This window comes from Delphinus delphis, chromosome 15, assembly GCF_949987515.2.
Source record: "Delphinus delphis chromosome 15, mDelDel1.2, whole genome shotgun sequence".
NCBI lineage: Eukaryota > Metazoa > Chordata > Mammalia > Artiodactyla > Delphinidae > Delphinus > Delphinus delphis.
In genome coordinates this window covers 22,665,666-22,678,330 of record NC_082697.1, presented here as the reverse complement: position 1 = coordinate 22,678,330, position 12,665 = coordinate 22,665,666, and the positions used below count along the sequence as shown (strand labels likewise).

Below are 12,665 nucleotides of genomic sequence, written 5' to 3'. Positions count from 1 at the left end.
GGTACTTCCTCCACCGACTTCCTCCATTTTCATCCTTGTAACCACCCAAGACATCTTTCTGTGCTCATTTGATGGATAAGGAGACAGAAGCTACAGAGCTGAAGTTTTTCACCACCAAGGTCACCCAGTTGACAACTGTTATGCTCCATCTGGTGCTCACTCCCTCGACCAATGTTGGCAACTGCATCAAAATCAAATTTCTGCCCCAGGGCCCTTGCACTTGCTGTTCCTTCTGCCTGGAACTTTCTGCCCGCAAGATACCTGCAGAGCTTCCCCCCTCACTTCATTCAGTCCTGAGTTCAAATGTCACCTCCTCAAGGAGCCCTGTTCCATCTTTTATCCTGCTTTATTTTGCCTCATGACAGAGGTCACACCCTGAAATATTATACAGTTGTTTGTTTAATTTCCATCTCTCCCAGTGGACTTCAAGGTCACTAGCCACGTTCATTTTGCTCATGTCTTATCTCCAATCCCCAGAATGGTGGCTGGCATACAGTACCAATAGGTTTGTGGCTGAGTGACTTTCCTGGTTTGCAGACTCTCCATGTGAGTGGGACTGGGGTGGGGGGGAGGCATTGGGGTTCGCAATCCCAGGGGCAGGGGAACTGGAAGGCCCAGCTGTGCCCCAGAGGAGGCTGCACCATCAGCATCTCCTCCCTGCACTGGTTTCCTTTGCTCCCTCCATGTGCCCTGACCTCACTGTGGCCCTGAATCCAACCAGAGTGGACAACGGTCCAGCTTTGCTCCTACCTGCTGGACCTTCTGGGGCTGCTGGAGCCCGGCAGACCCCACACAGACACCCCACCAGCACCTAGTCTCTGTCTCTGCCCTCTCCCTGCTGTGCCCACACCCCTGCCTCCCCTTAACAGCTAATCCATTGGAAGCTTTTGGACTTGGGGGTAAAAAAGGGGAGCTGGGAACATGGGGGAGAGGAGGTGGGTAAGACTCAGTAGCTACAGCGTTTCCCACATTCTCAATCAGGATGACTAAACCCATTTTGCAAATTAGAAAGTAAGGCCCAGAAAGGTTAAGTTACTTGCCCAATGGACAGGGCCCAGATTCAAGCCCCACATTATTCAGACGCCCATGGGAGGTCAGACATGTTCCAGGCCTGAGGGCAAAGCGAGAACCCATGGAGTGTTTTAGGAGTTACTGCCCAGTCACCCAAGAATTCATTCAAGTGACATTATTGGGTCCAGCGCCATGCTGTGGGAAGGGATCAGAGGGCAGCTGTAAGTGCAGTGGAGGCCGCTGGGACTGCTAGGGGTGGGCTCCGAGAAAGTCCAGATGTGGGTCTTGAAGGATGATCAGGCATCCCCTAGCAGTTGAGGAAGGAGGGGAGGGAAGTCCAGGTAGAGGGGAGGCTTGAGCCTTTCAGCCGTGAACAGAGACGCCTGAGGGGAAGGTGGGTCAGCAGCCCCTTCTGTTTCGGGGCTACTGGGAGCTGGAGGGTGGGGTTTGGGCTCCTCTGGCATTTCCCGGCTCTGGGATCCTAAGGGTTGGTTGCGGCAGCAGAGGTAGGAGTTGTAGTGATAACCCCTCCCCTCTGAAGGAGGAGCTTCCACGCAGGGGTGTTTTAAGCCCAGCCTTCCCTTCCCCACTGTGTCCCGTGAGGGCCCACAGGTGGGCCCACTCCTCTACCCTCTGCGCCTCTCCCAGGGGAAGAAGGCCCAGGCTGGTGTTGCCTTCCACCTGGGCTCAGGCGTGAGGGGAGCTGGTGACGCCGTGTGGCACCCAGAGGCCCTTACTCCGCCCAGGAACTGGGGGTCTGGCAGGCCTGAGTTCCTGCCCTGGGCTCCGCAGCCCGCATCGTGTAGGCCGGTGGCTTACGCCTCTGAGCCTCAGGGGCCTCAGCTGTCCAGGAAGCGGGGGGGTCAGAGGATTGAGGCGTCCACTTCTTAGACTGTGTGTGCAGTGGGAAGCACTGTCTGCTCAGAGCTGGGTGCTGGCGGAGAATCAGCCACGAGTGCAAGGGGGAGGCAGGGAGGCCCATCTGGAGTCTGCTGGAACAATAGTAAAAATCACCAATTTAGTCAACATGTATCGAGCACCACCTGTGTGCAAGGCCCTGTGCAGACTGGCCTCTGCCCTCAGGGAGCCCGTCCAGTGGGGGAGACAGTCATCCAGTTACCACAAAAATAAATAAATGCAACTGTGCGATAAAGTGGAGGGTCCCAACCTAGTCGGGGGTTGGGAAGTCGAGCTAAGCTCTGATGAGTGACAACTACCCACGTGGAGACGGAGGGAAGGGCAGGGGGAACAGTATGTCAAAGGTGCTGAGGCAGGAGCAAGCAGGCCAAGTTCGAACCCGGGAAAAGCCTGCGAGGCTGGCGCGCGGTGAGCCAGGGGAGTGAGCGAGAAGGATGAGGCTGAGGGGGAAGCCTGTGGCCACAGAAGAGCTGGAGGCAGGAGCAGGGAAGGCAAGGAACCGGGAGTAGCCAGTGGTGTCTGATTAGCATATTCATGTTCATGCCAACCCTCATGAATATGCTAATCACTCAGGGGAGGGGAAGGTGGGGGGTGGTGCCTCCTCTCTGTGGTAGAGGGAGGCCTAAGATCCCAACCCCCTCACCTTCTGGAAATGGAGCCCCAAGTAGGGGTGCGGGCCCCCCAGTCCCCAGGGTCAGCTCCTCCCTTCTGGCCGCCCGCCAGTCCCTGCACACCCTCCCTCTCTCAGGAAATCCCAGCTGTTCAGGAAGTGGGGATGATACGGGAGAGGGGTGTCCCTGGGACACCCGCACACACGCTGAGGGCTAGGCCCCATCTTGTGACTCGCCTGCATGTGGCCGGCTTCACTTCAGTGACTCACGCTCCGTGGGGCACGTGGGGGCGGTGGGGGAGCTCAGGGAGGAAGCCAGGGCTCCCTACGTCACCAGCCCCAGGCCCAGTGCCTTGGACACGTGCACCCAGCTGAGTGCACCCCTGAGTGCACCCAGGGGTTTCCGCTGGTCTTGAGGCACTTCGGTCCCTGTGGCCACACCCACCCGGGCCCCTGACTGTGAGTCCCCAGGGGGCAGGGCTGAGAAAAGTGAGAAGAGAGAGGAGAAGCTGCTTCCCAGACAGCGCCCCCCTCCAGCCTCCCGTGAGACCCCAGGCGGTCCTCGCGGCTAGGTCTGGCCCCTCGGGGCGGTCAGGAGGCTAGATGGGTGAGGGGGTCAGGAGCCAAAGTGCTTTGATGCAGGGGCTGCGATTCAGTGGGTGGAGGGGGTAGCAGTATTAGCTGCCACCCAAGTAGTGAGTCAGGCACCCCTCCCCGCTTTGAGTCAGCCCCAGGGGGTGAAGGGGAAGGGGACTGGTCAAGGTCACATGAGAGCAGTTCGAGCCAGACCTCCCCAAGCTCCTCCCACTGCTCCCCCAGGCTCCTCCTGGAGCAATTCGTCTGCTCCTTGGTAGTTCCTAGGAGAACCTGGGGCATTTCCGTCACCCTCTTTGCGTAGAGGCTGCCTACACAGCCCTCTTTTCAGGTCCTTGAACGCTGCACCGAGCTGCTCCCTGCCCCAGGGCTCTTGCCTGGCGCTTTCCTGTCCCTGAAACCCTTCCCTGTTCCTTCTTATCCATCAAGATTCTCAGCTTGCTGTCCTTTTCAGAGGGGCCCTCTGTAACCTTGTCTTGGCCCCCTGGTTTTCTCTGTCCCATGCCTTTGGGACACTTATCACGATTTATAACAGGTTTTTTTTTTTACCAGTTTTGTCTCTCCCCTTTGCTGAAAGGTAAGCTCTGTGAGCTCCAAGTCCACATCCATCCCGTTCAGGGCTCTAACCCAGCACCTGCTGTAAAACAACAATGACAATAGAAATACCCGGCATTTACTGAGCAAGTACTCCATGCCAGGCACAGTGCAAACCCCTCCAGAGGCCTTGATCCCTCAGTAACCCTTTGAGAGAGGCACAGTGTCCATCGCTCCTGTTTTAGAGATGAGGAATGCTCCTGCAGGAAGGAGGCAGGATTTGGTCTTGGGCAGTCTGCCCAGAGCCTGCACTTCCATATAGGCCACTGGGCTCTCCCCCGTCACTCCCTCTGCTCTAATGCACACAGTAGGTGCTTGATAGATATTGGCTGGGTGAATGGACGGGAAGACAGGCTTCTCCCAGGGCCACCCAGACTTTGAGGGAAGAGCCAGCCTGTCACCCCAGCTTCCACCTCCCAGTGTTTTCGGATGCTACTGGGGCATCGTCCTCAGCACCCAGTGGGCACCACGACAGTTTCCCTGCTTCCTGCCTCCTGGCAGTACAGGCTCAGCTCCCCGGAAACACCTCATTAGGCTTTCTCCTCATTACTTTAAGCAGATTGAAGAGTGGGAACGGAGGCAGCCTGTTGGATCCGGATGTCGGGACAAGAGGTTTAATTTCCCAGGAGCCCCTGGCAGCTGGAGCAGACCCCTGAGGTTGGAGAGGGGGCTGTGAACACAGGCACAACAGCCAGTTGGGGTCTTCCCAGGGTTGAATGGAGCTGGGCGGTGGCCCTGCATGCCTTCTCCCTGGGCTGGGGTCTCCCTGGTGAAAGGGGCAAAAACAGAAGTTTTATAGCCAGGGGCCGCCACACACTTGCTGTGTGACCTTGGGCAAGTCACTCCTCCTCTCTGGGCCTCAGACTCCTTTTTGATAAATGGCAGGTGCAGGATGGCTCCAGCCTTCGCACACTGTGAGGACCTGGGAAGCTGAGGGGCTGCCTCCAGAGGGAGTAATGGGAGCACTTGTTGACTGAAGGGTCAACAGGGTGGGCACGTGGGTGCGGCTGGGCGGGGGACCTGTCAGGACAAGGGGAGTCTGTTAGGGGCTAAAGTCTTAGATTGGCAAGCACCCTAACCTTGAAGGCCAAAGTCGCCTGGCAATAGCCTCAGTCCCGCCGGTGTTGAGTAATGGCCATGAGATGCCCGGGCGCCGGCAGCCGCCGCACTTGGGGAATTATCTGTGATTTATGGGTTTGGGCCCCTCAGGAAGCAACTGTCTGAGCTCAGAGAAGCCTCAGAAAAATGGGTTAAGCAGGGTGGGGCCTGGATGGAGGCAACCACAGCCAACTAGAAGGGGCTCAGAGACTGACTCCTCTGACCCATGGTACTGGTGGGGAAACTGAGGCCCACAGAGGGCAGGTGACATGCCCAGGGCCACTCAGCAGAGGGATTCCTCAATGTCAGGACTTGTTACTCTGCCACTTGTATGCCCCAAGCTGCCTGGCACACCCATTTTGTACCCTTGTCATTTGCCAGCAAAGAGGCTTCTCCCTCTAACTGGCAGCAGAAACCAAAAGCCAGAGCTGGTGTGCGGTGCTGGGAGGTACTTTAGACGTCAGGGAAGGCCGCTCAGAGGAGGTGACCTTTTGGCTAAGCCCTGTGGGATGAGAGGGAGCCAGTTGTGTGAAGGTAGGAAGAGAGTGCGCCGAGTGAGGGGACCAGCACAGGTATGAGCTCGGAGGTGAGACGGGCTGGTGCGTTCAGGGAAGAGCGAGTAGGGCAGGGTGGCCACGGGGGCTGAGGGGGAGGGGCAGGGTTAGTGATGCTGGTGAGAAGAGCGGGAGCTGGTTAGACCCCCGAGAGGTCTTCCAAGTCCCAGCCAGGCGTTCGGGCCTCCTCCTAAGTGCACTGGGAAGGCTCTGGAGGTATGTGAACAGCTCTGCTTTACATTTTCCAAAGACCCCTCCTGCCTCTATGTGAAAAGTGAATTGGAGGGGCCCACGGGGAAATGGGGAGCCTGGGATGGTGGCTGCTGCCGACCCTGGGGCAAAGGCGACCAAGGAGGACCCAGCCGTGGACCTGGGATTTATCCCTGGGATTCTCCTTTAAGCCTCTCACCACTGTGTGGGCAGCAACCAATTCTAATGTCTCAAAACCCATTCCAATCCATGATCCCCTTGATGCCCTACTCGAGGGCCAAGGACCCCCCTTTTGTACAGGCAGTACCACATCAGACAACTTTTTGACTTGCTCAAGGTCACCCAGCTTGGAAGGAGCAGAGCTGGGACAGGAAGCCAGGTTTCTGGGTCCCCCCACTCTTTAATGCCTCCCCTGCCCCTTATGCCCCACCAGCGGTCAAGGCCGGGCCTCCTTAAAGGAAAACAATTGGGGTTTTGAGGCTACCGGGAGCCCTCTGTTGGGTGGATTTGAACTATAGCTGCATGTGCATATGTGCGTGCACGTGCATATGTGCGTGCGCACACACTACACTCAGCAGGGAATTGGGGACGGGAGCAGCTTGGGTGCATGTCTGGACCTCCTCTTTGCTGGAAAACCAGGCCAGAGCTGGAGGGGCCCCAGCAGTGCTGCCCTGGCCCGCCCTCTTCCTGGCACTTAGATGCCTGCTGGCAAGGGCACTGGCGGGCAGTGAGTGGCCGCTGGCCCATGGCTGCAGCTGACACATGTTGTCTCTGGGCCACTTCATGTCTCTGCTTTTAGCAGAGGACCCTCCAGCAGAACAAAGGGATCACCTTGGAGGGAGCTGCCTGACAGCAGTTCTGGCTGCTGTGGGCATGGGGGAGTCCTGTTCACCTTGCCACGGGGAACTTGGTTTGGAGCAGTGAGAAGAGATCTGCACTGGGAGATGGGACCCTGGGTTTTCTGGGGACTTGTGGTAAGTCAGGTCCCTCTCTGGTTCTGGTCCACAGTTTTCCCATCTGAACAGCTGAAGTGGAGTGGGATAGATCTGGTGATTTGAAAGGCCCATTGGTCTGAACCTCTGCTCTCCACTTCACTAGCTGTGTGATCTTGAGCAGCTAACTTCACCTCTCTGAGCTTCAGAATGTTTCTTGTTTTTGTTTTTTTGGCTGCACTGAGTGTCTTACAGGGATCTCAGTTCCCTGACTGGAGATAGAACCCAGGCCACGGTAGTGAAAGCCCGGAATCCTAACCACTAGGCCACCAGGGAAGTCCCAGAATGTCTGTATTCTTATCCTCATTTTAGTACTTACTTTGCAGGACTTCTGTGAGTAGACGCAGGTAAAATTCTTGGAAGACCGGGCACACAACAGGCACCCAATCATAGTTAGCCTCACGAATAATAACATGCACACAATCTAACATTGGTAGCTAGCATTCATTGGGCCCCTCCATGTACCACATACTTCTGTGGTTCACTCTTCACTGCAGACCCATGAGGTCAGAATGCTTATTGTCCCCAGTTTACATTGACGGAACTGAGGCACAGAGAGGCAAAGGGCCATCCTGAGATGACACTGCTGGGAAGTGTGGAGCCTGACTGGCCATGGCTCCCTGCCTGTCCCCAGGTACTAATCTTCCTTCTTGAATTCCCAAACCCCAGCAGAGTCAGCTCCTGGAAGTGTTTGCCAAAGGGAACCCTGTCTTAGGAGAGCTGCTGGGGTTTCAGCACCATGGATAGAGCCCAGTGACCACCGGGCCCTGAGAAGAACGAAATGGCTCTCAGCTGTGGCTGGGGCCCTGGATGGCAGGTCGTCTTCAGCGGGGTGGGACCCTCATCCTCACCATATGGAGATAGCAGGGCTCTGGATGAGCCAGCAAAGCCAAGGGTCCACCCCTTCCCCTGGCTCAATGAGTCCACTGGATACAGAGGCTCGCCTTCCTAGAAGGGAAGGAGCCAGGGCGCCACTTCCAGGTCCCAGCATCACCGCATGCCCATCGTAGGCTCTAGCGTTGCCATGGCAACAGGTGGCGGTTGCACACCTGAAGACCTGGCTCTAGGAAACTCAGGGTGACTTGGCCTTGGGAAACCCAGGAGCTGAGTTTGAAGGGGTCGCCACTGACTCAGCTCTCCCTCCAGCCCACTGTATAGATGGGGAAACCAAGGCCCAGAGGAAGGAAAGCTGGATTCCTGGGATGTGCTAGCTGGAACGTTTCCAGGGATCAGCTGGCCCCACTCCTCCATTATATAGATGAGAAAATTGAGGCAAAGGGCAATCATCAGGGAGATCTGCAATAAGTCCTCCTGCAGTTGTCTTCTGGAAGCATTGATTCTTTTCCTTCCTCATATGTGCCATAATTTAAAAGTATGTGTTTTTGCGTGTTTGGTGTTTCTTCCCTGCTGGCAGGCAAACTGGGGCCAGGGTCATTTGTTCGTGGCCATATCCCAGGGCCAGTGCACACCACAGTGGTCACCATGGTGTAGACTCTGGGGCCAGTTGTCCTGGGTTCAGATCGTAGCTCTGCCACTTACCGGGTTTGAGACCTCAGGCAGGTCACTTCTCTGTGAGCCTCAGTTTCCTCATCTGTGAGATGGGGAGAACGATGGCACCGGCCTCATGGGGTTGCTTTGCGCGTTTGCCCAGTTGGTAGGAGCACTGAGCCTTGTGGGTGGCAAGCGCCAGCCAATGTCAGCTGTTGTCTTTGTTGCTCGTTTGCAGGCACTTCATGAGGGCTTTCCTTCAGGACATCAGGGGCAGACGGTTTTCATTCCAGCAGATATTTACTCCTCACCTGCCTTGTTAGAGGGCCTTGAAATTTAGCACATACTGAAGTCCCTTGGAGAGACTTGACACTTCAGATTCCTGGCCCCGTCGAGATTCCTGGGATCTGCACCTCCGTGGGCAGAGTCCAGGGTCTGCACCATTATGAGCACCCCACGCTTGTCATCACTGGTGGGAGACCGTTGTGGCTGCCTAGAGGGGTTCGGTGATGAACTGCCCTGCAAGCACGGGCTGGTGGGCTGCTAAGGCAGCAGGACCTCGGGCCTCGCTCCACAGACACTGGAAGCCTGAACAGGTGCTGAGCCCAGGGGAGGGAGGGGTAAACCCTAAAGAGGAGCCATCAGGGAAGGCCTCCTGGAGGCAGTGGTGTTTCAAGCAGGCCTTGAAGAGTGGGGAGGATGTTGCCCAGCTGAGATTGGCAGATGGAATCATGGATGGGGGAGCAGCACACGCAAAGGGGTGGAGGCAGGAAAAACAGGTTGTGCCTGGTGTGTGGTGTGGGATGAGCTAGTAGACGATGTATTCAGAGAAGTGGGTGGAGTTTATGCGGCTCACCAAGGACCTCGAAGGCTACACCTTATCCAAGTCCTTTCACTTCCTTTCTCTGTCTTCCTTCCATCACTACAAGGTCTTAGGACCCATTTATTCAACCCCTGACACCAATTATCCTCCTTCCCAGTCCCAGGTCTTCCCCATTCACTTTCTCCTCTTTCTCATCCATACCCTGACCTTGAAGTCTGTTCCCTATGAAATGGCAAGTCACAGTGGCTGAAAATGGGTTGATTATGGTGGGAATGGGGTCCTGGCAGTGAGGGGGTGTGTCTTGTAACAGGACCTTTCAGTACTTTAGCCCAAGACAAGGGCTCTCGTGGTGGGAACTCAGACATGACAGAGGAACAGGGAGGAGGCCAGCGTGGCTGCAGTGCCTTTTCATGGGTCATTATGAGGATAAAGATTGATGGTGCCCGCAAAGTGTCCAGCGTTCATGCTGGCACATAGTAGGTGTTCAGTAATTAATGTGCCCATGTCATGATTTTCCCAGGTCAGTTCTGGAGTAATTATTAACAGCTTCCCTTTCAATCTTATAAGCTCTTGGTTTGGAAGATAAATTATAAAGTCATTGCATCTATCAATAATTGCTATTTCTTGGGAAGCTTAATTCCCTAAGGTGCTTCTGGGAGAGCAGCATCTCCGGTACCCCCAGGAGATGGCCGCCTTCCTCATACCGACATCCTCCCCGCCCTAGCCCCACTTTCCTGCCCCTGGAGGAGCAGCCCCAACGGGCACAGTGGTGCTCATGCCAGCCCCCCATCCTCAAGCGAACAAGAGTGTCAGCATCTCACAGTTGCCATATTTTCAGCATGGGAGTCCTGGGCGGCTGCGTGATTTCCCCAGCTGCGTCTCTGAAGGAGGTGCCTGGGGACAGGAAAGTGATCTGCACAGGGAAGTAGGACGTTGGCATGTGCACAGCCTGGTCTGTCCCCCTTGCTCAATTTGACCTTGGGCCTGGCTGGCTCCATCCCACCATTGGCACCAGTTTCTTATGTGCTGGAGAGGCAGTTCCCCTGTGGATGGGGGTGGGGCAGAGACGAGGTAGTGGATGAGTTTCTCGGGGCTGTGGGACTTGAGCAAGTGCCTGGGTTGTGGCGAAGACAGTCCCTCCTGGGCAGGGCAGTGGGGGTGGCCTCCTGCGATCTCAGCCATCATCCTGGCCCTGGGGACATTCTCTCTTCATGCCAGCACCTGCCCCGTCCTGACCCTTCTGAGACTCAGAATTCACCTTCTTTAGATACCTGGATTGGCAGGTGCTTGACAAAATGTGGGCCTCGCTTTCTTGGCCTGTAAAATGGGCCTGATATTACTCAGCTGTTATTTCTATGGGGCGATCAGATGATATGATGGCTGACAAGGGGCTTGCTTGCCCACAGTACCAGCAGGTGGGGAGGGAGTGGGTGATGACATCCTTTTGTTCCCACGGTGTCAGCACAGACCTCTGCACACAGTAGGTGATTACTCAGTGCGTCCCAGCAGCAGATGGCAGGGAGGTGACGTGTGCTGAGGGCTCTGTCTCCCCTTTGGAGAGGCCAGAGAGGGATGTAGTCACTGATGCCTGGCCCCTCCTACTTTGGGCGTGAGGCCTCTGCTGCCCCCAGAGGCTGGTCTGGCGGGGAGAGGGGGGCATTGTTCCCATCAGGGTGACTTCACCCTACCTGTCACCTGGCAGCACCATGCGCCCCTAACTCAGGAACCCTGAAGACCTGAGGGCTCAGATGCCAGGCCAGGGAAGCTAGAGTTGTGGTGGGGTGTCTGTGGGCCCAACAGATCTAGATTTTAATGCCAACTCTAATGCATGCTGCCTCTCTGACCCCAGGCAAGTCATTTTGCCTCTCAGAGCCTACAGTTCCCTCTGTAAAATGGGGATAATGGAAGAGGGTTCGCAGAGTTAGGGAGACCCGATTACATGGCACAGAGGAGCGAGTATCCCCTGCTGCTGCTGGGATTACCCTGATCTTCGTGTCAGCTCTGCCCGTTTGCAGGACGTGGCATGTCATTGTAACGATGCTGTAAATGGCAGATGCCCTACAAGACATTAGGGCAGTGGGCTCCGCATCCCGGCTTAGGTGATACACTTTCCTCTTTACGCCCCCCCTCGCCTCGGCGCCACAGCCTCCCTTCCTGCTCCGATCCGGGTCCCCAGGCTGGGCGACCAGCACGCACCCATCGCCTCTCCGGAAGAGTGATGATGGTTAGGTTTCCCTTGATGCGAATGAGAGTTGTAACAAATTGCACAGGATTAAATTCAAATGACCAAAGGAAAATGTTATTTAATATTGCTTAAGCTGATGGCCCGGAGGGTGGGTGTCGATTCCACCAGACGCTGCAACTGAAAAACCAGGTTCAGAAATGTCAGGTATCCTCCGGGAGCTGCTCTGTGTCTCTGAGAAAGCTGCCAACATTGCCCGGGCATGCAAGCCCTCTTCCAGCTGCTGATAGAAGAAAAGAAAGAGGGAGAAAAGAACAAGAAGTTTGCAGTTGATTTCAAGCCCCTGGCTGATGTACTGGTACAGGAAGTTATAAAACAGGATACGGAGAACAAGTTTCCAGGCTTGGGGGAAAAAATTTTTGGAGAAGAATCCAATGAGTTTACAAATGATTTGGGGGAAAAGATTATCATGAGACTTTGTCCAACAGTGGAAGAAACAGTAGATCTTCTCAACAAAGTCCTTAATGGTAACAAGTTGGCATCTGAAGCATTAGCCAAGGTTGTACATCAGGACGTTGTCTTTAGTGACCCAGCTCTGGATGCAATAGAGATCAACATTCCGCAGGACACTTTGGGAGTTTGGGTGGATCCTATAGATTCAACTTATCAGTATCTAAAAGGTTCTGCTGACATTAAATCCAACCAAGGAATCTTCCCCAGTGGACTTCAGCGTGTCACTATTTTAATTGGTGTCTATGACATACAGACAGGGGTGCCCCTGATGGGAGTCATCAACCAACCTTTTGTATCACAAGACCTAAACACCCTCAGGTGGAAAGGACAGTGCTACTGGGGCCTTTCTTACATGGGGACCAATATCCATTCATTTCTGCCTCCCGTCTCTCCAAGAAACAGCAGTGAAACGCAGAGCCAAGTGACCCAAAACCCCAGCTCTGAGGCGGAATGCTCCCACCCATTCTCAGATGTCATTAGTACCAGTGAAAAGGAGACCATCAAGGCACTGTCACGTGTGTGTGGAGAGCGCACATTCCGGGCAGCTGGGGCTGGTTGCAAGCGCCTCTGTGTTGTCCTCGGCCTTGTTGACATTTACATCTTCTCAGAAGATACCACGTTCAAGTGGGACTCTTGTGCTGCCCACGCCATCCTCAGGGCCACGGGTGGGGGAATGGTGGACTTAAAAGGGTGCTTGGAAAGAAACCCCAACTCGCGGCTTGACTTGCCACAGTTGGTGTACCACGTGGGAAACACAGGCGCTGCCGGAGTGGACCAGTGGGCCAACAAGGGAGGACTAATCGCTTACAGGTCAAAGAAGCAGCTGGAGACATCCCTGAGCCTCCTCCTCCGACACCTTGCGCCTGCGGATGCACATACATAGACGAGCTCCATCCTCAGGGACTCGAAACCCAGCTGTGAACCTAGTTTCCACCTCTCTGTCTTTTGAAGACAGCTTTGTCCTATTGACAGTCAAAGTTCACCTTCCTCTTTTGAGGAGCATTTTTCCATATGTGTTCATAATGTTAATGTCAATAAATGACTGATATTCGTGCTGCAAAAAAAAAAAAAGACATTA

General features: G+C 55.2%; 1 protein-coding gene and 1 pseudogene across 7 annotated transcripts in view; both read left to right on the top strand.

Moving 5' to 3' along the window:
* The window catches only part of DLGAP4 (DLG associated protein 4), a 201,320-nt gene that overhangs the window by 30,621 nt on the left and 158,034 nt on the right, over nucleotides 1-12,665 (top strand). The gene's annotated exons all lie outside the window — the stretch shown is intronic.
* Nucleotides 11,275-12,470, top strand: LOC132438510 (inositol polyphosphate 1-phosphatase pseudogene; annotated as a pseudogene).